This window comes from Sciurus carolinensis, chromosome 7 (assembly GCF_902686445.1).
Source record: "Sciurus carolinensis chromosome 7, mSciCar1.2, whole genome shotgun sequence".
NCBI lineage: Eukaryota > Metazoa > Chordata > Mammalia > Rodentia > Sciuridae > Sciurus > Sciurus carolinensis.
Window position 1 is genome coordinate 127,912,494 of NC_062219.1, and position 24,243 is coordinate 127,936,736.

The window sequence follows — 24,243 nt, forward strand, 5'->3', positions numbered from 1 at the left end:
AATTTGATCTTTTGGCGACAATCAGAATAGCTCATCCTTCTCTAGTGCTTCTAATACTCTACCTCAACAGGTTCATCTGCAAAATGGGAATAAAATAATACATATTTCATGAAGTTCTGTTAGGACTAAATGATAACGATAATGTACCATATATTTCAAAAAGTTAGGGGAAGGGAATTGTTTTAAATCATTAAAAAAGATAAATATTTGAGGAGATAGGCAAGTTTAAAATGATATTAAAGGGCAAAGGTACAGCTCAGTGATACAGTGACTGCCTAGCATGCCTGATGCCCTAGGTTTCACCCTGGCACTACATACATACATGTTTTTAAAAATGATAGTACATAATTAATTTCAATTTCCAACATGTCATTGTTTATATATAGAAATGAGATTGATTTTTATATACTAACAAATCCGCCAACCTTGTTACAATCAATTTTAGTTCAAGGCTTCTTTTTTTAACTTTTTGAAAACAACTTTACTGAGATTAATCCACATGCCATGTGATTCACCCATTTCAAGTGTATTATTCAAATGTTTATAGTGTATTTGGAATTGTGTAACTATCAGCACAATAATATTGCAACATTTTCATCACTTCAAAAAGAAACCCTGGAGATGGGGAGATAGCTCAGCTGGTAGAGTGCTTGCCTTGCAAGCACAAGGCCCTGAGTTCGATCCCCAGTACCGCAAAAAAAAAAAAAAAAAAAAAAAAAAAAAAGGTATTAATGTGATAAAAAGAAACTCTGCATCCATTATAAGTACTCTAGACCCCACATTACCTCATTCACACTACTAATCTACTTTCTGTCCCTTCGTATTTGCCTGTTCTGGGCATTTCATGTAAAAAGGGTCATAGAATATGTGATCTTTCACATCTGGCTTCTTTACTATTAAAAGAACATTTTCAAAGTTCATGCTGTAGCATGCATTAATACTTTGGGGTTTTTTGTTTGTCCGTTTGTTTTTTTATTGGTACCAGGGATTGAACTCAGGGGCACTCGACACTGAGCCACATCCCCAGCCCTGTTTTGTATTTTATTTAGAGACAGGGTCTCACCGAGTTGCTTAGATACCCGTGGTTGCTTAGGCTGACTTTTAATTGGAGATACTCCTGCCTCAGCCTCCCAAGCTTCTGGGATTACAGGCGCACCACACCGCTCAGCATAATTTGTTTCTTTTTGTGGCTGAATAACATTCTGTTGCATGGATAAACCACATTTTATTTTTCCATTCATCAGTTGATGGACATTTGAGTTTCTGTTTTTTGGCTAAAATGAATAATGCTGATATGAACATTCTTGAACAAGTTTTTATGTGGATATGTGTTTTCTCTTGGACCCTAAAAGGAGATCATGAATAACATTTGGTAACTCTTATGTTTAACATTTAGGGTGTAATGTACAAAGATGCTCCCCCCTACACACCCACCTTTTCGGTGGAGCCATTTTCCCCACCTCCCAACTACTGTCAGTCTGTGAACATCCTAGCTAGCTATTGGTTCATCAGTCAGCTTGCAAGTATCCTTCTCCATTATTGGTCCCCTGTTAGCCCGGCGGAATTCAACTGCTTTACTGTAGCTACCCCTCCATCTTTTCTCATCCTTCTGTCTCTCCTCCTCACTTTCTCTATCCTCCTGGCTTTCACACTCTCTCTAGCACACGCCCTTTCTCATTCTCTTTCTTTTCCTCTCATTTTCTCTCTTACCCTGCAGGGAGACACTCTGTTTGCTTAATAAACTCCCTTATGTGATTTCCCGTGTCTGGCGTGGTTTCTGTGGGATCCCTTACATTTTGTGTGATTTCCCGTGTCTGGCGTGGTTTCCGTGGGATTCCTTACATAGGGAAACTGCCAAATTGTTTTGCAAAGTGGTTACAGTATTTTATATTCCTACCAACAGTATAGGCAGCTTCCAATTTCTGTACATTTTCATCAACACTTTTCATCTTCAGGTTTTTTTGTTTTTGTTTTGTTTTTTTATGATAAAATCCTAGTTGGTGTATAGTAGTATCTAAGTGGTTTTTATTTGAATTTCCCTAATGATTAGCATCATCAATCACTTGTCTCTTCTTTAGAGAAATATATTTCATGTCCTTTGCTCAGTTTTTAATTGGGTTATTTTTTATCATTGAATTATAAGAATCTTTTATATATTCTGGATTCAGTATCTTATCAGATATATGGTTTGCAAATATTTTCTCTCACTCTGGATTTTATTTTACTTCTTTGATCATATTTTTTTTGCAACATGCAAAAATTTTTAATTTTGGTGAAATCCAATTTATTTTTTTCTTTCATATTTGTGATTTGGTATTATATAAGAAACCTTTGCCTATCCCAATGTCATAAAGATTTACTCCTATGTCTTCTTCAAGAGTTTTATACTTTTAGCTCTTACATTTAGGTTTATGACACATTTGGAGTTAACTTTTTAAAAGGTGTGAAGAAAGGTTTCAAAAACTGAGAAGAGCTGGACCTGGTGGCCCACACCTGTAATCCAAGTGGCTCCAGAGGCTGCGTTAAGAGAACTTTGAGTTCAAAGGTAGCCTCTGCAATCTAGCCAGGCCCTAAACAACCTTGTCTTAAAAAAAAAAAAAAAAAAAAAAAAAAAACGAAACAAAACAAAAGTGAAAGATGAAGTTTGTTCACAGATTTTTTTGTTAGGTTAAACTTCTCCTCCTCCTCTTTTTTTTTTCTCCTCCATTTTTCCCTGTGGATTTGAGTTACCATCTGCTATTACTTTCTTATTCAATTAGTTTGTTTCGACCTGCCTTATTTATGCTATTACTGTCAAATATATTACATTTTTATGTTATAGACCCCCTAATACATATGTATTATTCTATCAGTTGCTATTTAAATCAGTTAAGAGAGGAAATATGCAATTATATTATCTTTTATAATTACCTAAATAATTACCTTTTTTTTCTTTTCTTTTTTTTTTTTTTTTGCAGTGCTGGGGATTGAACCCAGGGCCTTGTGCTTGCAAGGCAAGCACTCTACCAACTGAGCTATCTCCCCAGCCTGATAATTACCATTTTTAAAAAATGTGGATTCTGAATTACTATCTAGTGTCACTTGTTTTCAGCCTGAAGAACTTCCTTTAGTGTTTCTTGTAAGGCAGTTCTTCTAGAATGAATTTTCTCAGCTTTTGCTTATCTGGGAATGTCTTTATTAATTCTTCATTTAAAAAATACAAAGAAATAGGAAGTGCCATCTTCCTGGCACTACAAGATGCTCCAGTTTCATCTTAGATGATTCCTATTCCAACTCCTATCTTTAAAAATCTTGTTTTGGGTGGGTGGATTTCTACATAGACAATTATGTCATCTTTGAGTAAGGGTTTTCTTTCTTCCCAATCTATATATCTTTTATTTGTTTTTCATGACTTATTGCATTAAGTAGGACTTCCAGTACAATGTTGAATAGAATGATGAGAAGAGATACCCTTGCCTCATTCTGATCTTAGTGAGAAAACTTCTAGTGACTTGCCAGTAAGTATGACACAAGCTTTAGGTTTTCCGTAGATGTTTATTATCCAATCGTGGAAGTTCCCCCTCAAGTCCTAGTTTGCCGAAAGATTTTTTTTTTTTTTAATCATGAATGAGCGTTGGATCTTTTCAATTTTTCCTGTATCTACTGATACAATAATGATGTAATTTTTCTTCTTTAGCTGTTAATGTGATAGATTATACTCGTTGGTTTTCAAATGTCGAACCTACCTTGGATACCTGAATAAATCCCACTTGGTTGTTGTATATAATTCCTTTTATAATTTAATAGAATCAGTTCTAAGATTTTATCAAGGATTTTGTATCTATGCTCATAAGAGATATTGATCTGTAGTTTTGTTTTGTTTTGTTTTGTTTTAATGCCTTCATTTAGATTTGGCATTCTGGTAGTCTCATAGAACAAGTTAAGAAATACTCCTTCTGCTTTCAGCTTCGGAAGAGATTGTAGAAAATTGGCATCATTTCTTCCTCAAATATTTGATAGAATTCACCAGTGAAGCCATCTGGGCATGGTGGGTTTTTTTGGAAGGTAATTAATTATTGATTCAGTTTCTTTAATGGTTAAAAGAACTGTTTAGATTACCAAAAATCATACAAGAAATAGATAAACTAAGTCCTGGGATTAGTGCTTCCTGTTCTGAGAGTTCATGCTTTATGATCTCTGGTCCAATTTTAGCCACAGGATTCCTTCTTAGGCTCAACTATTTAATTGCCTACAGATGCCAACCCATACAAAAGAATAGCATATTAATGAGACAATACCCCCAAGAGCAGTAGGGAAGTTAACACTCAGCTTCTGTTCAGTGACATTCAGCCTGTGAGTTCCTTTCTATAGGATGGAAGTGAGAAGCAGAGGCAGGAATTTTAGTTGAAGGAGTAAGAACACCCTTAGTTTTATAAGTGTTGGTGGCAGCATTTGACCATTTTCAGTACTGTTGTTTCTCATTGTTGCTCCTGTAGAACTACAGGCACATACAACACAGTTCAGTGGTGTGGTGTGTATACTAAAAATCCCCAGTGTGTCTAGGAACAAATAACTCTCTTATCTAAAAAAAAAAAAAAAAAAAAAAAAAAAAAAAATTATATTATCACAAGTCCTGTTTTGATGTTATTGATTGTTCAGTTATGCACTCCCCACCCCCAGCACTGGGGATTGAACCCAGGGGCTTACTACATTCTAGGCAAGCATCTCTATCACTGAACCACACCCTCAATCCTTTTTATTCATTTCGAGTAGAGTCTTGCCAAGGTTGGCCTTGAACTCGCATGTATGCTGCCAGGCATGGTTTAGGAATAAAATTCTGATATATCCTGTGATACATGCTACAGCATGGATGAATCTTGAAAACATTTACTAAGTAAGACAGGCAGGCCAGACACACAAAAAAACAAATATTGTATAATTCCATTTATATGAAATATCTAGAATAGCTAGTTTCATAAAGACAGAGAGTGCACTAGAGGCAACCAAGGGCTGGGGGAAACTAGAGAATTGGGAGTTGTTATATTTTGGAAAAAGATTTTGTTGATAAGTTGTACAACTTTTTGAAGTTAATTAATGCCACTAAATTTTGCACTTAAATTATTGAAATGGCAATTTTTGTTAAATATATTTTATGCCTCAAAACAAACAAAAAACCCCCCTGCATCATGCATTCATAAACAACAAAAACTCATTTTAAATGTTGAGACTGACCTCCAAAAATATCTTTTGGTTCAGTTTCCATGCTGACCTCTTGTTACTTGTGTAGCCTTGGGCAAGAAAGTATACTTTTCAGACCTCATTTTCTATCTCTGTAAAATAGGAACATTAAGAAATCTCTCATGGCTACTATAATACAGGCACAATATATGACAGTGTATGCCTTCCACATGTTAACTTCTGCAGCTGTTAAAATTAGGCATTGTTTTTTCTGGGGTTTTGTCTTTTTGTTTTGTTTTGTTTGGAGCGAGGTATTGAACCTAGTTAGGTCTCACACATACCTTTCAGGCACAGATCCTATCACTGAGCTACTCGGCCTCCACTCCTTGCTCTTGATCTCAGTCCCTTGCTTATTTTCTTGTTAGAACTTGAAACAATTTTTCTTTTCTTTCTTCTTTACCTGCATGTTCTAGTGGAAAGTAAGTTCCTCAACACTCACCAAGCAGCAAACAATCCATTTAAGTACTGGTGAATTGTGAACACAGTAGTCAGGAGACAGTAACAAGAGGGAAAATACTGCAATGCAAATAATTTCCACACTCCATTCCTTAGGAATGTTAAGAGATGGAAAGGAAAAACTCCGACCACGAAGGGACTCGAACCCTCAATCTTCTGATCCGGAATCAGACGCCTTATCCATTAGGCCACGCGGCCAACTGATGCAAGTACTCTACTCACGTAATATCCAAAGACAATGTAAGGAGTTTGGGGAAGGGTGCTTTTTTGATGCTAGGTAGGAAGAACTCCTTCAATTAAAAGTTCCTTATATGAAATTAAAATTTACTAACAATTTACAAAACCCTCTAAAAATTAGATCCCAGGAACAATGAAAGAGCAGGTGGTTAGATAGTTCTTCAATGTGAACCCTGTTGAAGTCTGATTAATGATGAAGGAGAAATAGCGAAAAGAGGAAGAATTTTCAGCCCGGGTCTGATGCTGCAGTTGTTATCCTTACCAAAAACAATGACAAGGAGCTAGAAAGCACGCACACGGCAGCTTTGGTGAGTGTGAATCTGAGAAGAGTGATGGTGATGTTGGAAGATAGGGTTCTGCTGGAAGTGCAAGGCTGGCTTAGAGCTGGAAAAAAAATAGGTCACTTATTTCAAAACCATTATTGGTTTTATAAGAATGTAGTGAATGAATGGCCAAGGTGGTGTTTTTCTGGAGCCTGATGACTTCCAGTTTGATGCCTCGAAGATGTCAGAAGTTTAACTTTGTTTTGACGAGTTTGTCAAGATTAGCTCACTTGTGGGCTAACCCACAGAGCAACAGGGTTTGGGGCTGAGCCCCCTCAGTCACCAGAAGTGTGGGTAGGATAAAAAGATGAGAAACATTCAACCCTAGAAGTAAAGTAATAACATCTCTCTACCCATTTATATTATAGTTTGGGTTCCTTGAAAATGAGGAGTTATTTTAAATAAATTAAAGCAAATTTTTTTCCCTTCCTCAACACTACCCTCTCCCACAGAGTTTTCCCCAACAGTTTCTCCTCCACCCCCACCCCAGTGTTTTCATCTAAAGTATCTTCGTTTGGGGATAAGACCAAACTTAGATTACTGTGGAATTATTCAGTCAGTATTTTTAGAGTCTAGTTTGAGCTTGGAAGTAGGGCTAGCACCTAGGCACATTGACCTAGTGGGGGTGGGAGGATGTTTTATAAGAAAGAGTTTTGAATAATAACATGTATATTTCCCTGTCATTCAGGGTTATATAAACAATTGCAGAGCACACAAGGGGCCACAAAAATGTCCCAATTCGTTTTAGGAAGATAACTTAAACTTTGCTCTAAAAGCTGAAAAGATTGTATAAAGATGCAGCAATGATTAATAAAATACAATACCACCATAAACATATGAAGTGCAAAAAGTGAAGAGGAGTCTCCCATCAGATTCAAAACATCTTAAAATTCTCATTTCCTTTAAATGCAGGTGGCCCTCAGTATGGGAGAGAGGTTGATTCTACGATCCCTGTGGATAACAAAATCTATGGATGTTCAAGTCCCTTATGTAAAATGGAAGTAGTCTTTGTATATAACTTATGTACATTGCATATAATTTACATACATCTTCTTATATACCTTACTTCATCTTTAGATTACTTATAATACCTAATACCTATTATGTAATGCCTATACATCCCTTCATTCATGGGAGTTGGTGTGACACTTGGCCACAAATTCAAGCTTTGTTTTTTAAAACTTTCTGGAATTTTTCCAGAATATTTTCAATGGACAATTGGTTGAATCCACTGATGACCAACCCACGGATTTGGAGGGACCATTGTAAGTGAAAACTGGAATCTGTAGGTGACACATTCTATGTGTGTTGAATGCAACAAAAATACAAGGAATGCCAATTATTGGGGTCCTTTTCCCTTTTTGAAAGATTGATTTAAATTATGTAATTATTTTTGGATATGAACCTTTGCTCTTTTTTGTGGGGGGAGGATGGTACCAGGGATTGAACCCAGGAGCACTCAACCACTGAGCCACATCCCCAGGCCTTTTTATTTTGAGACAAGTTCTCGCTAAAAATTGCTTAGGGCCTTGCTAAATTGCTGAGGCTGGCTTTGAACTCATAATCTTGCATCAGCCTCTCTAGACTCTGGGGTTACAGGCCTGTGCCTCCACACCTGGCCAATTTTTGCTCATTCTTTTTTGGCGGGGAGGTGGGGCGGGGGCGAAGGGAGAGGTACAAGGGATTGAACTCAGAGGCACTCGACCACTGAGCCACGTCTCCTGCCCTATTTTGTGTTGGAGACAGGGTCTCACTGAGTTGCTTAGCACCTTGCTTTTGTTGAAGCTGGCTTTGATTCTCCTGTCTTAGCCTCTCAAGCCTGTAGGATTACAGGGGTGCGCCCCCGCAACCGGCAATTTTTGCTCATTCTTAAAAAAAAAAAAAAACCTTAAAAGTCATACCACTCAGGTTAGGAAAGGATGTTTCTACGACATCCTTAAATAAAAAAGCAAAAGTTACCTTGATAGAAAGAAGATCATGTCTCTTGTGAGTGAGAAAAAATAATTTCCTCTCCACCCTTAGTTCTAAGGTGGTATTCCTGTACCAAAAGATAGATTAACAAGAGAAAAACAAATGAAGGTTTAATAACATGTAAACCTCCTGTATACATGGGAGAAAAATCTCAGAGTAGAATCTTCAAGAAGTTGCTTTAATTATAGACTTTAATACTACCTTCTTCAAAAGAAAGAAGGGTCTCGGAAAAGGCACAGATAAGATAGTCAGTAAAAGCACCAAAAATAAGGGTAAAGTTTCTTAGGCTGTTTTAAATTGATGCCTTCTCTATTGATTATCTAAGTTTTGTGATTTAGTCATTCTTCCTGGTACAGAGAGACGAACCATTGTTGACTTCCAAATATGAACGGGAGCTGGGTGTGGTGGCATACACCTGTAATCCTAGCTTTTTTTAGGAGGTTAATGCAAGGGGATCAAAATTTTGAGGGCCACCTCTGCAATTTAGTGTCTCAAAATTAAAAATATAAAGGGTTGAATGTATATTTCAGTAGTAAAGTGACTTTGGGTTTAATCTCCAGTACTAAAAACAAATAAACATCAAGTACATGTGTATGAAGGGAAGTGGCAGAAGGGTGGAGAGGGAAAGAGAGCATACAATGATTTAGTGAGAATGTGTGAAGATTTTTGAGTGGTATCAGAAAGCTGGTCCATTACATAAATCTCCAAAATCAGAAGCAACACTAATCCCTCTCCATTAAACCAGCTGTGTATAAGTCTTGAGGTGTTTTCCCTTATTCATGACTAGAGTTTGAGAAACCTGTCCACCAAAGGATCACCTTAGGCAAAGAATTCATAGCTTTTTTTTTTTTTTTTTTTTTTTCTTGTGTTGGGCTGAGGGGAGCTTTACCACTGGGCTACATCCCCAGACCTTTTTATTTTTACTTTTGTGTATGGGGGATTGAACCCACAGGTGCTTAACCAGTTAGCCATATTCCCAGAACTTTTTACTTTTTATTTTGAGACAGGGTTTTGCCAAGTTGCTTAGGGCCTGCCTAATTTGCTGAGACTGGCTTTGAACTCAGGATCCTCCTGTCTCAACTCTGCTGTCTCTGGGATTACAGGCATGAGCAACCATGCCCAGCAGTGTTCTGTTGGCAGAATCTTAGACTGAAGATTTAAAGTTCCTTGATTAGATCTTGAGCTTAATTGAAATTATTTTCTGTAGGTCTCTTCACACACCCCTTGCATAAATAAATCAAGAATAATGAAGCTTGGTAAATAGGAATTGTAATTTTTTTCACATTCAACACAAGTGATAGAACAGTGATTGCTCTTTCTCTGTTAGCATGATCTTTTATATGTCTGGTTCATTTTATCTAAAACTTTTTTTTCTTTTCAAGAGCTATTAATGTTTTTATTCTTCCAAATACTTCTTTTCAGTCATTTCCATGGTCCTTGGATCAGAAGAGGTTGTTCTTACCTGTCAACCTTCTTCTCCCTGCTTCAAGCTTTCCTGTTCTTGTTTACTTTTTCTCCATCCTTTGCTTCCACAAATTAATTAATGCAATGAATTTGGGACTGAAAAAGAACCTCAGAAGAATGAGGGAGGTACAGAATGGAAGTATATAGGAACCTGGGAATTAAGAATTCCACACGTTCTTATTGTACTCAAGTGAATACATACTTCTTGCCTCTCTGCAGTTTATACAAAAGGAAGGAAATTACATAGGTTACTTGGGAGGACTCTAGGATGATTTGAGACCTTTAAGTATTGTCAGTATTTGCTTATTACATTTAGAAATGCAGAAAAAAGAATCAAAAGAAATTAAGTCAGTGTCTCATTGTGTTATTTAGATTTTTGTCACTGTGACCAAAATACCTGACAATAACAGTTTAAAGAAAGAAGTTTATTTGGGCTCACTGTTTCAAAAGTCTCAGTCTGTGGTCGACTGACTGTATTTGTTATGGTTTGGATATGAGGAGTCTCCCAAAAGTTTCTGTTAATGTGGGAATGTTCAGAGTTGAAATGATTAGATTAGCTGAGCTCTAACCTAATCAGTGGAATAATCCAGTTGATGAATTAACAATTTGAAAAGACACTGTACTGGGTGGTAACTGTAGGCAGATTGAACATGATTAGAGGAGGTGGGTCACTGGGAGCATGCCCTGGAAGAGTTTATCTCTGTTGCAACCCCCTCTATCTGCTTCCTGGCTGCCATGAGCTGAGCAGCACGCCTTTTCTATCCCCTTGTTCTGCCTCATGTTGGGCCCAGAAGCAATTAGAGTCGGCTGACCATGGACTGAACCTCTGAAACTATGAACCAAAATAAACTTTTCTGTCTCATTAAATTGTACTTGTTGAGTGTTTGGTCATACTGAGGAAAAGCTGACTAACACACCTTTGTTCTGGGCCTGAGGTGAGGTGGAACATCATGGGTGAAGGATGCAGGAGTGGAAAGCTACTTAGTTCATGGCAGGAGGACACTGAGAAATAGAGGGGAAGGGCATACAGAGAAGATGATCTCTTCCATGGCACGCCCCCAGTGACACACCTCTTCCAGGCATTCCCCACCTGCCTATAGTTACCTGTTAGTCCATTCAAACTAGAATGGACTGATTAGGTTATACTTTTCATGATCTAATCATTCTAGCTCTGAATATTCCTGCATCAACACAGGATCTTTTGAGGGATACCGCATATCCAAGCCAAAACACTCATTCACAGCCTAGTTGTGCTAGAGCAGTGGGGTCGATTACTGAAAGGTCAAAGAAAGTGCCTAGAGATAGTATGTGAGACATGATTTATTGAGGAGAACTTGAGAGAGATCAAGGACTACTCCAAGAAGAGCTCATTGGTGATGGGCTAAACTGGTAGCACCTCCATCCTCACAGTGACTCTCCAAGTAGTGTACTTCTGTCCTTCATGTCACTTTGTCCAATGGCAACCAGCTGGATCAGTAACACATATACTCTTCACAGTGCCCTCAGTTCTGTGCCACTCACCACTGAGAGGGTCTTTATATGTTAGGTTGCAAAAGCAGCAACATCAGCATTAGCTTGCTTGGTTTTCTTAGTCTGCTTAGTATGATCAACAACCCAAAGAGCAACTGTCCTGGTGTACATGCAAGAAAGTAGCTTTCTATGGATAACACTAACTTGTTCTAGTTCCCACTGTGCATAAGAGAAAGTCAGTGTCCTTGACATTGTATCTGGACTTTTCAGCCCAGGCTTGCTTTCATTCTTGCCTTAACTTGATTAGGTTTTTGGCTTGGGGATATTCAGGAACAGAAGTATTTTACTCTTCCCCCTTTAAGGATCATATAGTAATAAATAAACATGCCCAGTATCTGGATAGAGATTTCTAGGAGTTCCCTTCTCTCTTCCTTTAACAAGAGTTGGAGCAGTAGAAGAACAGGTAGTATGGGATCATTGTACCTTGTTTTTTCCTCCTTCGGACCTTTGCAAAGAGGTTTCCATGGGAAGTTTCATGTGGTGATGACTCTCTAATGCTGAGGAAATCTCTGAGAGTGCAATGAAAACATAAATAAGTGGAAAGTTAAGAAAATTAGAGGATGATTCGAGGTAGTTCAACATCAAATGTATCTCATATACACAAAAGCTTATCCAGAGGACGAGGACTCAGATCACATAGGGAAAGGGGACTTCTTGCTAAAATGACTTAGCAGATTTCTTTAATCAAACTGGATTTTATAAGGAAGTATACAGATGGGTCTAGGAGAAATTTCAGTAACCTGACTACTATTTCATTAAGTAAAGAATCTTTGTTAGTTTTCATTAATGAATTCTCATCCTCAAATCCCAAAGGTCACTTTTCAGTCCTCTGTTTTGTTTCAGTGGCACTCTGTTTCTTAGATACATAAAAGCAAAAAATTCTATATCAGAGTTCTCCACAGAATTTTAGACCCAAAGATTGTAATGCTTGTAAGATGTTTCCGTGAAGCTGTCCCATAAATATCTTAAATTCTTATCCCCAAACAAACATATCTTCATCCCCTCGGGATACCATCCCACTTCCTGCAAATAAACAACAAACTAGCAAAAATCATGGTCCTCCTCTTCCTCTACTTACTAGGTTTATGAAGGTAACAACATTCATGTTACTCAACTGTATGTATGATAATGTATTTCCTGAATGTACCAGCAGGTCTCTAAATCAGGCAACACCTACCTTCCTTCTCTGGCTCAAATAGGATCTTTCCTTTATATCCTTAAAGCTTCTGCTACTTTAAGCCTTTAGCATCATTCTGTTGAACAAATACAGAAGCAACCCATTGGATTTTCCTTAGAGTAGGACAGAGAACAGGTTTTATGATTAACAAAATGTTGAACCAAGGGCTCTCCAATTGTATGCTAACCCTATCTTTCTCATCATTCTGTGCCTGAGACTTCTTTCTAATCAATAGCAGTGTGTGAAAGGCAGAAGAATCAGCTACAAATGTTATGAAGACCATCCCTAGAAGCAAGTGGGTTTCAATAGTTTTTTACCTGGAGAAGAAAAACATTAATTTGGGTATATATGAATAGAAACTTGAACCTCAGGTGCTGGAAGTAAAACTCTGCTTAGATACTTAAACTAAGAAAATTCTTTTTTTTTTTCCCCCCTGAGAATATTGTAAATTGTATCTGTTTGCAGTCTGTGTTTTCTTATTCTTTGCCTTGGCTTCCCAACTATATATGCTAAAAGTTAGTGCTTCCCATTGCAGCCAGAGCTGCCTAAGCCTAAGCAGACTTACGTTCCACCTTGACATCCAACACTGCTCTTTCATAATCACACAGGCTGGTTTTCTTGTGGGTACTTTCAAAATGCAGTTATATGTGACTAAAGAAATTCAAACAGGGCTGGGGAGATAGCTCAGTTGGCAGAATGCTTTCTTGCCAAGCATGAGGCCCTGGGTTCGATTGCCAGCACCGCAAAAAAAAAAAAAAAAAAAAAAAAAATTCAAACATATGCTTTATGCAAATGTATCTGAGGAATACAGAGCCCATCTAGTGACTCCATGAGCAGTGATATACTTCTTTGTCGCCGTCCAGGGGGACATAAAGACACCTATACCTCAGATTGTCATGAAGCAGCTTCTTCTTTATTAGGATCCCAACAACAACAACCCCCAAAAAGCAGTCTCACCCTCAATATATAAGCAGTCTCATGCATAAGCAATTTCGATCAGATATGTCCACCCAATCCTGTTAAAGGTCAAGCAATCACGAACTCAAGCAAGCATACATGTAGCCAATTGTAACAGCTTCCTGTTTTTCCTCCAGGCATACCAAGCACCTCCTTTGGCTCCCTGCCAGCCCACACTTCTTTTTTGCCATGTTGGGGATTGAACCCAGGGCCTTGTGCTTACAAGGCAAGCACTCTACCAACTAAGCTCTATCCCCAACCATACTGGTACTCTTAAAGTCATGACCATCTCAGCCAAAAGGAGTTAGATCTGTTATACAGAAGTTCTGAAATTTGGCCCCAGGATCATCAACATAATCTAGTGTTAATTCAAACTTTTGAGACCAAGAAGTTTCTGAAATAAAGGGTTTATTAAGCTGTTTCAGCTGCTAGCCAAAAATAAAGGGATTGGTCCTGGGGTAAATTCCTCTAAGCTACCAGCAGCATAGCCAGATAGCAACTGGGAAAATGTTCATTAGATCTAAGGAACCAGGATATTTTATAATGAAAACATGGAAGAAGAAAATATAAATTGTTTACAGTGAACCTACATTAACTAAAGATAAGAGGGGAAGGATAGGCAAAGGGCTAAAAGAATGGTCAATAAAAAGAATTTTTTGCAGCTTCTTGGTTGGTTAGTATTAAAATCAGAATGTGATATCACATACAGGAAAGGAATAGCAAACAGTTTTTCTTTTTTTATAAAAAAAGTTTTTTTAGTTGTTGATGTACCTGTATTTTATTTTACATGTGGTGCTGAGAATGGAACCCAGTGCCTCACACATGCTAGGCAAATGCTTTACCACTGAGCCACAACCCCAGCCCCACCTTTTCTTTTTCTTTGTTGTTTTGGCTTGAAACTGTCATTAAAAATGACCTTTTATTTCTTTCTTCTCTCTATCCTCTGATCTGTAACTTAATTTAGGGCATCTTTGGCTCCTAGAAATTTGTTAAAAATGTAAATTTTTAGGGTCCACTTGGATCAAATGAATAAGAAAATCTGGGAATAATGTTCCTATTTTATGTTTCAACAGACTCTCCTGATGATTTTGATGCACCTAAACTTTGTGAAAAACTGGACTTCTGCTTCCACACTCTATAGAAAGGGGTCTTTTTTCTTCTCTACTACCTGGAGAAAGCTCAAGCAACAAAGATCTGGCATGTGTTGAGATTTGTGCATCCAAATCCTGATTTATTTATTTATTTATTTTGGTACAAGGGATTGAACCCAAGTGAGCTTAACCACTGAGAAACATCCTCAGCCCTTTTTATTTTGAGGCAGGGTCTCACTAACTTGCTTTGGGCCTCACTAAAATACTAAAAAGGACTTTGATGTTCCTACCTTAGCCTCCCAGCTGCTGGGATTATAGGCTTGCACCACCCGAGCTGGCCAAATCCTGATCTCATTAAGAAAGCAACTGTCCAGCAGTCATTCTCCTACCTCCTCTGTGACCTGCTCCCAGATCTCCTCTTTTCCCTTTCCTATTAACTTTCCCTGGGATCCTAGTTAATTTCAGTTCCCATTGCTATGTTTTCTGGTGGTTCCCAAAACTGCCTGATCATCAAATTCACCTGGAAAAGATTTAAATAACCCAAATTTTACAATCCCTCTTCTGGAGATTCCAAAAGCACTCAGTTTCCTTAGGGTGAAACTTGCGTGTTTCCTGGCAACCCAGAGGAACTCTACCACTGAGTCACATCCCCAGCCCTATTTTGTGTTTTATTTAGAGTCAGGGTTTTACCGAGTTGCTCAGCGCCTCGCTAAATTGCTGAGGCTGGTTTTGAACTTTAGATTCTCCTGCCTCAGGCTCCTAAACCGATGGAATTACTGGCGTGCACCACCGCGCCCAGCTTTTGTTTTTAATTTAACTCCCTCAAGGTATTTTCTCCGTTGGAGACTCCTGCGTTGTTGTCCGGAAAGCACTTATAAGGAGGGTATAAGGGAGAAAAAAAAACAACTTTTTTCACAAATTGCTACTGAGCCTCATAACAAAAGACAGATTAACAACAGATAAAGTCATATGCATTTATTTACTATTTTACATGACACGGGACACTTTAGAAATGAATACTCAAGGAAACTGGGCAATCTGTATTTTTATGCTTAGATTTGGACATAGAACATATGATTGAATGGTAATAAACCGAGGGGGAACTTGGTAAGACCTGTTCAGATTCTTCTTGGCATCTCTCTGTCTTCATCCCTTTCCTTCTGGTATAGGAAAGACCTCTTTCAAAATGAAGGTCTTATGACTTACTTTAAAGGGAAGAGCAACAGCTTCTACTATTTTCTCAAATGCTAAATCGCCATATTTTGAGGTTGTGTATTCCGAATCCAGTCAAAGGATGTTGGGGTCCTCGGGGTATGAGGACCTCCTGTGTGGCCCACGAATTTTATATGCCTTTATCTGTTCACTCCTCCGAAAGCTGGTGCCGGGCAGCCGTCTCAGCCGGGTCTCAATCAGGACTGGCTGGTGTGGAGGGGCAGAGCTGGAAAAGAACCAAATGAGAGATAGTATTTTCCTTCTCAGTGGTGAGAGAGAATCGGAAGAAAACTTAGAAAAAGATTTAAAATTTGCTCCAAAACTCATTTATGGGTAGACAATTGTGCCAAGGTTTGGCGAACCGCTGGAAGTGCCTGGTGTTTGCGCAGAGGAGTGGAGGTACCCAAGAACTCGGAGTTCTTCAGCAGCGCGGAGGTTTATACATTTAATTGGTTTTGAAGATGAAATCCATCTTTTAAAACGCCTTCCTTTGGTGTAATTTTCGTTACGTGGAGGATTCCTTCCGGAAGGGGTCGCCATAAACGATGGTGAAACCTTGTAATTCCTTTCTTCTCGTGCGCGTCTCACTGGTCCTCACTGCCCAGCTTGAGTCGGAGGCGCGTCCAGCTTGGGCCGGGCACCGCAATCTTGGGAAGCGGTAACTGCTGACCGATGCAAACCGACATGCAATTCCCTTCTGTCTTCTCTACACCTGGACCTAAATCTCAGTGGCAACACTAAATCTCTTCTTTTTATTTCCCAACATTACAACCACGGTTTTATGGCAACCTTTAAAATCAGAGATCACCTTCCCAGCCTTTTCCCAAGTGGTGGCCAGGATAAGGGATAAGCGGAGCCCCCTTATCCCTTCTGCAGATGGCTGCCGAGCTGGCAGTGGGAGATCCCTGAAGCAAAACGAGGATTTTCAATATAATATTCAGTTTTCCTTTTTGCAATTGTCTTTTGGTAGTTGCGAGACAGTATCTGAATAAAAAGTGCTCAAATTTTGAATCTGACAAAATGGAATCCCTCTCGCAGCAACCGAAAATGATAGTAACAGGTCATAGAAGTATTTTGCGCACACCCTGAGCGCGAGGGGGTGTAGCTCAGTGGTAGAGCGCGTGCTTAGCATGCACGAGGCCCCGGGTTCAATCCCCGGCACCTCCACTTTTCTTAGGTTTTGTAAACAGTGATCCGCGGTTCGTCTCTATCTAGTGCACTTTAGTTCTTCTAATTCACAAAGAAAACAAAACAAACCAGCTATCTTTGTCTTTTAATATCAATGCATTTCTGCTCTAAGGCTTCGTCCCCACCTGGATGGCTGCGTCAACAGGCAAGAGACAAGAAGACATCGGCGGTAGAATACCGATTCGCTCGGGATTCCAGAACCTGAAAAACAAGCAAAATTCTAAATGAATAACCCCAGTCATACCGGTTACATTTCTCATTATTAGCGAAGAGTAGGGAACACAGAAAAATCCACAGGAAAATCTCTTTAGAGCCCTCTGTTTTCTGAACTGTTCCAGAAGACAGGAAAATTTCCTCTCCGATTTCCCCCACCACACTCTCCAAGGCCACCTTAAGCTTCTTGCTTTCCGAATACTGTTTCCCGCCTTCTCTCTCCGTTTTTATGCTTTATATACGTTCCTTTGACTCATTGTTATTGTTCCTGACTCCCAATTACTCCCACCCCCTTTTTACTATAATTGATTTTTTAAATAAAATGTACGGTTTGCATCCAGAGAAAATCTTTGTGCTAAATAACCTTTGTATTTGACTGCCTTGAAGGAGAGAGTTTTAAAAGATGAGGTTATACGTATATAACCTTCACCCCCTTCTCTTTCCATTCCTACTTCCACATCATATTTTGAAGGTCACTTGGACACCCACTTCAAGCTTCTCTCACACCTCTAGCAGAAAGCCACTCCTGGGTCACATCTGAGGCCTAGGGACACTAATGCTAATGCACGGTCTGCCTCAGAGGATGCATCAGAAGAGAGACCTGCACAGGCCCTGGAAGGCTGATCACAGCGGTTTTAACAGGGAATTCTGGGAGACCAAACAGTGTGGATTCCATGCCCATAGGGAGATGCATGGCCAGGAAAGGATCCAGAAGGTAAGCACCTGTTGTTCATTTTCAGCGTGATATTGTATGTATGCCCCAGAATTGTAAGTGTGCATTTGTGTTTAACTATGTAGGTCTAAGGTTGACCTTCCGTACTTTATTTTCCAAAATACCCAGTTTCCTGATTCAGGGATGTCATTTTTTGGAAATCCAGCTTGTACAGGGTAAACATAGGGCTATATACTTAACATTAGATTTTGAGGAAACCTGCAAAATTAGAATGTGACAGGGTAAAATCTGTCAGAGAAAGAATCAATCTTAAGTGTACACATGTCTCTAACAGTGTTACATGCTAAGGGTTTATGGGGATTTTATAGCATAGATCATATTATTCTAAGACTGATGGTAGATTTGTTTTTCTTTTTCTTTTTTTCCTTTATTGTACTGTGAATTGATTACAGAGGTGCTTTACTACTGATCTCCATCCCTTTTACTTTTTAATTTTGAGATAGGGTCTCACTAATTGGCCTAAGCTGCCCTCCAACTTGTGATCCTCTTGCCTCAGGCTCTTGAGTGTCTGGGATTTACAGGCATGGCCCTTGGCCCCAGCTATAGTTTTACTTTTGAAAGTATTATTGAAATATGTTCAATTTTTTAAATGAACATATTAAACATTAAAAATTTTTAATTTTTTATACATGTTCAATTTTTAAAAATATATATGTTCAATTTTTAAAAATACTGAATGAAATGCACTTGTAAATGTCCAAATGGTCCTTTCAAGTGGAAAACTGAAGTCTTACCAAGCTTTAGTTTTCTTTTGAGTGTGTGTATGTGTGTGTGTAGAGGGGGCAGTTATGATAAATACAGATTAGACAAGATTCAGTTACAGTTTCTTAGAAAGAAAATTTCCTAAAAATAATTTTGAAAAATTCAAAAGAATTTGTTTTTGCCAGTATCCATGCTTTTATGTAATATAAGAATCAAAATTCTGGAGAATAATGCAGGCACCACCAAATGGCTGTCTTGGGAACACCAAAGTCCTCTATTGTGTTTGAGAGTTTTAGATGACCAATATTTTTCTGTATGGTAGATTTTTGTTTTTGACTATGACCTTCTTGATTCTCAAGACCATTTTGAGATACCATATTACAATAGTGATAGTAATTGTCTAGGGCATTTTCTTTACCTTTAAAAATTTCAACTTTAGGGGTTAGGGAGCTGGCTTGGTTGGTAGAGTGCTTGCTTTGGGAGCTATAAGGGCCTGGGTTCAAACCCTGGCACTGAAAAAAAAAAAGCTTTAACTTTTAATAGGCATTCATATTCATAAAGGAGTTATTTTTCAGATGTTACTTTTCCTCTAATAAATCATTAATATTCTTGCATGTTTGATTGAAATACCCAAGGCAGTTAAAAATCTCAGTGTTTTTATATCTTAGTGTTCCAAAACCATGAAGTAACCACCTGAAGTTACATGAAGTTACATGTACTGTCAGTATGGATAATTAACTCAACCTTTAACAAGGTAATAGTATCAAGAAGTTAAAGTATATCAGCACAAAGTATACCTTGAATTTTTAAAGATATGAACCATCAACAAACTGAAGTTGTCAAAGGGAAAATCAGTCAGCATATGTCAGTCAGGATGTATCCCCCCCCCTTTTTTTATCTGATAAAAGTATCAGGATGAACTCATTAGAGCACCAACATCAATAGATTATTCTAATCATCTTAGTCTTCTCTATCAGCTTCTTCACTACTGCCTAGGGCTGGGACCTAATTCAAGGCCTTGCACATTCTAGGCAAATCCTCTACCACTGAACTGTAATCGCAGTCCTCCATCAACTTTTACATACCCTTAAGGCTGACCTCAGCAGACTTTTTACCCCTGAAAAACTTGATTGTCAGCACAGGTAATAGCCCTCTCTAGCCAGGATTGTAATAGGAATTGTATTAGAATTTCCACTTTTACATATTCTTACTCATATGATCTATGCCTCTTCATATCTTATAAAAAGTAGTGAATCAGAGTTTTTGTTTTTGTTTTTGTTCTCCACTTCAGTGTTGCTCTAATCCTGGGACAGTGAAATGAGAAGCAGTTCCCCAAATACTTGAAATCATGCTTTAGGGAAAAATCCTAAAAGGACCATCTGGGATTTATATCTAAATCTTCTTCTAGTCCCTTAACCAGAAACCCAAAAAGTCAACAAAATTTTTGCCACCTGCAAGTGTTTGTTTGTTTCTTTGTTTCTTTCTCTTTGTCTAAAACAGCTGCGTAGCACCAAGTACAGTATATGGAATAAATGATTTGTTCTTCCTCAGGCAAATTATTTTTCCTCCTCTCTTACTGGTTCCTGTTTTTCAGTAGAGACCCAAAGATATGCAGGCTCAGACTCAGAGAAACAAACTCTTCAGTTTCTGTCCTCCAGCCTATCAAAGACCCTTGTCTGTTTCATATCATTATTTGTTTTTCTTAATGTCATAGAGTCCCCTGAAGCCAACGGATTCAATGGAAGTGAGATAAAAATGTTTTTTTTTTTCCTTTAAGAAAATAGGTGGGTATTCTGACTTAAGAAATCAGACATTGCTTTCTTCATTAATAAATATACAGACATGTATCTCCACATTTACAGAGAGGGTGTGTGCACTAATAGCCAAAGATCCTGGTGACTCAATAAAATGACTTCACATGCAGGAGTTCCTCTTTAGCTGCTTCAGGAAGGCTGCCAGTCAGTCAGTCATAGTGGTGTCATCTCAAATTGGACTCTCTGTCTCAAGAAAATGGAGACATTTTCAAACCTTTAGTATCAAAACTGTAACATGGCAGCCTAATGTTGGCCTTGAATCATCTCATCTCTAATGGATAATTTTGAGCTAAGGGAAAATTCAAAAGAAAATACCAAACTATAATTTGAAGTCAAGTGATGGCAAATATTGTGTCTGGATCAACACTGAATCATCATAAAAATAAACAGCAAATTCCTTCTAGAAAGTTAGAAAGACTTGATATTCATCTTAAAGTGTTCACCTAACTTTGTATATCAGTCTTCTTTCTCTTGCCTCACCTAGGAAAAATTATGTGGGCGTACATACATTAAAACATTAAAAATTGTCTGCTTTATGAGTATCTGAATTACTGTAGGGCAGTAGTTTGCCAAAGGTGATCCTTGATCTGATACCAAACTGGGATTAACTTCTCACTCATCTGCATAGGAAGAAATAGATAATATAGTGAGAACTTCATAAAATTATTTGTCTTGAAGGACAGACCCTTTAGTGTTTGATAATGGCTTGTAGCTTGGATCTTAAATGTCTTCCAAAGGCCCATCTGTTAAAGGCTTGGTCCCTAAGGGTGGCGCTATTGGAAGGTGGTGGAACATTTGAGAGCTGGGGCCTAAGGGGAGGTCCTTAGGTCATTGGGGGTGTGTTCATGAGGGACTAAGGAGGCCTCTGCTTCTACTTTCTCTCTTTTATTTCCTAACCCATGAGGTAAATGGTTTTGCTCCAATGTGTGCTCCTGCCACAATAGGCTGCCTCACCACAGGTCCCAATCAGCGTGCCAATTGATCATGGAACCCAAAATTATGGGTTCAAGTAAGCTTTTTATCTTTATCAGTTGATGATGTCAGGCATTTTACTATAGTAACAGAAAACTATATAGTAACAGACAACACAATGACTTGCCTACTTTTTGATGTAAAAAGTCTATGGTTGGGCTGGGGATATAGCTCAGTTGGTAGAGTGCCTGCCCCACAAGCACAAGGCTCTGGGTTCAATCCCCAGCACCCCAAGGAAAAAAAAAAGTCTCTGGTTAGGGGCTGGGGTTGTGGTTCAGTGGTAGAGCACTTGCCTCACATGTTGGGGCACTGGATTTGATCCTCAGCACTACATAAATAAATAAAGGTATTGTGTTCATCTACAATTAAAAAAGCATTTTAAAAGTCTATGTTTAGGAAATTGAAACTATTCTGTGTGATACTACTATGTTAGATACATATCTTTATGCATTTGTCAAATACCACATGAAAAACAAACCCTAATGAAAACCATGGACTTTGGATGATAATAACATTTTCAATGTAGCTTCATCAATTGTACCGCTCTGGTGTACGATGTTGTTAGTGACAAAGAGTGTGCATGTGTGGGACCTGGGGATGTAAGGGAATTTTCTGGACTCTCTGCTTAATTTTTCTGTGAATCTAAAAGTGCTTAAGGCTAATTTTAAAGAAGCCCAGGCTTACATGAAGCTATGGTGGTAGTTTATAGTAAGACATTCCCCCCTAAAAGCCTTTATTTAAAAATGTGTGTAATTGAATTGATAAATATTTAAGCATGTGAGACAGAAAGAAATGAGGGAGACAACTAGTTGGGCTCTAGTAAGTTTCTTTTGTCATCCTCTGACTTGCATACAAGACCAAAGATTTACTTTGTAATCAATGAAGAAAAAATATGACAGTTCTTCAGTAAGTGTGTGTGTGTGTGTGTGTGTGTGTGTGTGAGAGAGAGAGAGAGAGAGAGAGAGAGAGAGAGTGAGAGAGAGAGAGAGAGAGAGAAAGAAAGATTTAGGTGAAATAACAGTGCCTTGTCATTTTACTTTTTTCTCCAGCAGTTCATTTCATTGATAGTACTGGCAGTTTTTGAGATGAGAATGCTCTTTTCTTAGTATTCTACATATTCATACAGTATACAGTATAAGGGTGTAACTCAAATATGAAGTACTGGATTATATATCTAACTTTCTATTTTAGAAAATATAGGTTTGGGTTTGAATGCCTCCTTTTCTTTTCTCTTTTTTTAAACTTTGGGGTGCTGTTTACTCTTGTGATCAGTACTTTTGAATCAAACAGCTGGGTCTGAGTCTGACCTTAGGTGTTGGTATAGGTTTACATCTTCCAGACACAGGATTCTGATTGTGGTGCAGTACATTCAGCTAGAATTCAGGGATACTGAAAGCACTCAGAAAATCTCTCCGTATGTGGAAACTCACACGGGAGAGCTTATTAAGCAGAGGAGCAGAGTGTCTGCCCTTAAGGACAAAGAGAGAGAGAGAGAGAGAGAGAGAGAGAGAGAGAGAGAGAGAGAGAGAGAGAGAAATGACAGGGGAGTTATTCTGAAGTAGTGGAAGTTTGCAGGCTAATGACAATGGGACCAGTGACTGACTAGGAAGTTCACAGAACAACAATATAGGTTGTAAAATGGTGTGGGAGTGCAGAATAATGGCAGCAAAATGGCAGGGGAGAAATGACTGCAGCCTTGTAAACCCATTGTCCCTTTGGATGCCACCTCTAGTTTTCAATTATGAGAAATGAAGAGAGAAGTCTGTTCCTGATAATGGGTGAGTAAGCCTTTGGTTTAATTGGGAATATTGAGATTCCTACTTAATTATGCCTTAAGGGAAGCTGGGTTCATCTACATCTGTGGCATGGGCTGTACCCATGGACAATAGAACCTGACCCTCATTCCTGTCCTGGGTCTAGGTCTGGCTCCTTTACTGAAACAGAGACCTAGGTGAAGTGATAAACCTCTCTGAGACCACTTCTATGCTTTTGGACCTGGGATGACATCACTCCCACCTAGGGGAGCTGAGGTGGGGACTGAAGGAGATTCCATACAAAAGTCTGTAGTCAGTAGGCAATTTAGAATAACCCTTCTTGTGCACACAATAACAAAAAAATTGGATGACATGTATAAAATATGTTTTAAGATCATTAAAAAGATAATAAACTAGTGATGAATTACTTCGTGAAATCTAGTAAAAGAAAGAAACCTGGAGAAGTGAACTCTAGCACTTGGGACTACTTTTGCCCTGGAGACATTTGTCAATCTGGAAGTAGAGGCTGAGAGACTGAGCTGTTTTTAACAGTATCCTAGGCTAGAGGAATAAAAATGGAAACACAGGACTTGCCTTGACCAACAGGGACAAACTCGTTGAGTTGATCAGGTGAGGGGCGAGGGGCGATGGGGGATTAGAAAAATAAAGACTCACACATGAAAATTTTGAAGACCAAGCTGGGATCAGGTGGAGTGCTGCTCTGTGGTAGAAAGGCAGATCTAAAGAGTTTCACCAGCAATCTTTATTTATATATGTATGTCTCATCATCAGGTTAAAAATATGCAAGCATTATTCTTTGTACTCAGGAAAGTTACAGAACTAGAAACATCTATGCAACTTTTCTACAGTTGCAATCCACAGTTGCACTGTGCAATTTTAGGAGCTTTATGTAGCACTCAAGAAGATCCACTGTTTAAAGTTACTGTTAAGCCGGCAGACTCAGGAGTACCAGAGTTGGTGAAACAATGTGGTTGTGTAGCATGAGAATTCCTCTATCCTGGGGAGCTATGTATCTGAGATCAAGTTCAAAGCTAAGACTCTTGCACTGAGCCTCCTTAGGTAGGGCATTACCATAGCATCTAGGCATCCTATGCCCTTGCACTGAAACATTCCCAGGCACCAGGCGTGCCACAGTCATGAGGTCATCAGAGACCCCCCAGAGTCACTGTTCTCCCATTCTCTGTCATTGCTCTCCACATCAGACTGCCCAA

The 24,243-nt window shown here is 38.7% G+C and overlaps 2 non-coding genes across 2 annotated transcripts; one reads left to right on the forward strand and one right to left on the reverse strand.

Moving 5' to 3' along the window:
• Positions 1 to 5,798: 5,798 nt before the first annotated feature.
• Trnar-ccg (transfer RNA arginine (anticodon CCG)) lies at positions 5,799 to 5,871 on the reverse strand. The gene has a single exon. It is a non-coding gene; the product is annotated as a tRNA-Arg (tRNA).
• A 10,859-nt stretch (positions 5,872 to 16,730) lies between these two features.
• Trnaa-agc (transfer RNA alanine (anticodon AGC)) lies at positions 16,731 to 16,802 on the forward strand. Its single transcript has one exon. It is a non-coding gene; the product is annotated as a tRNA-Ala (tRNA).
• Positions 16,803 to 24,243: the final 7,441 nt, after the last annotated feature.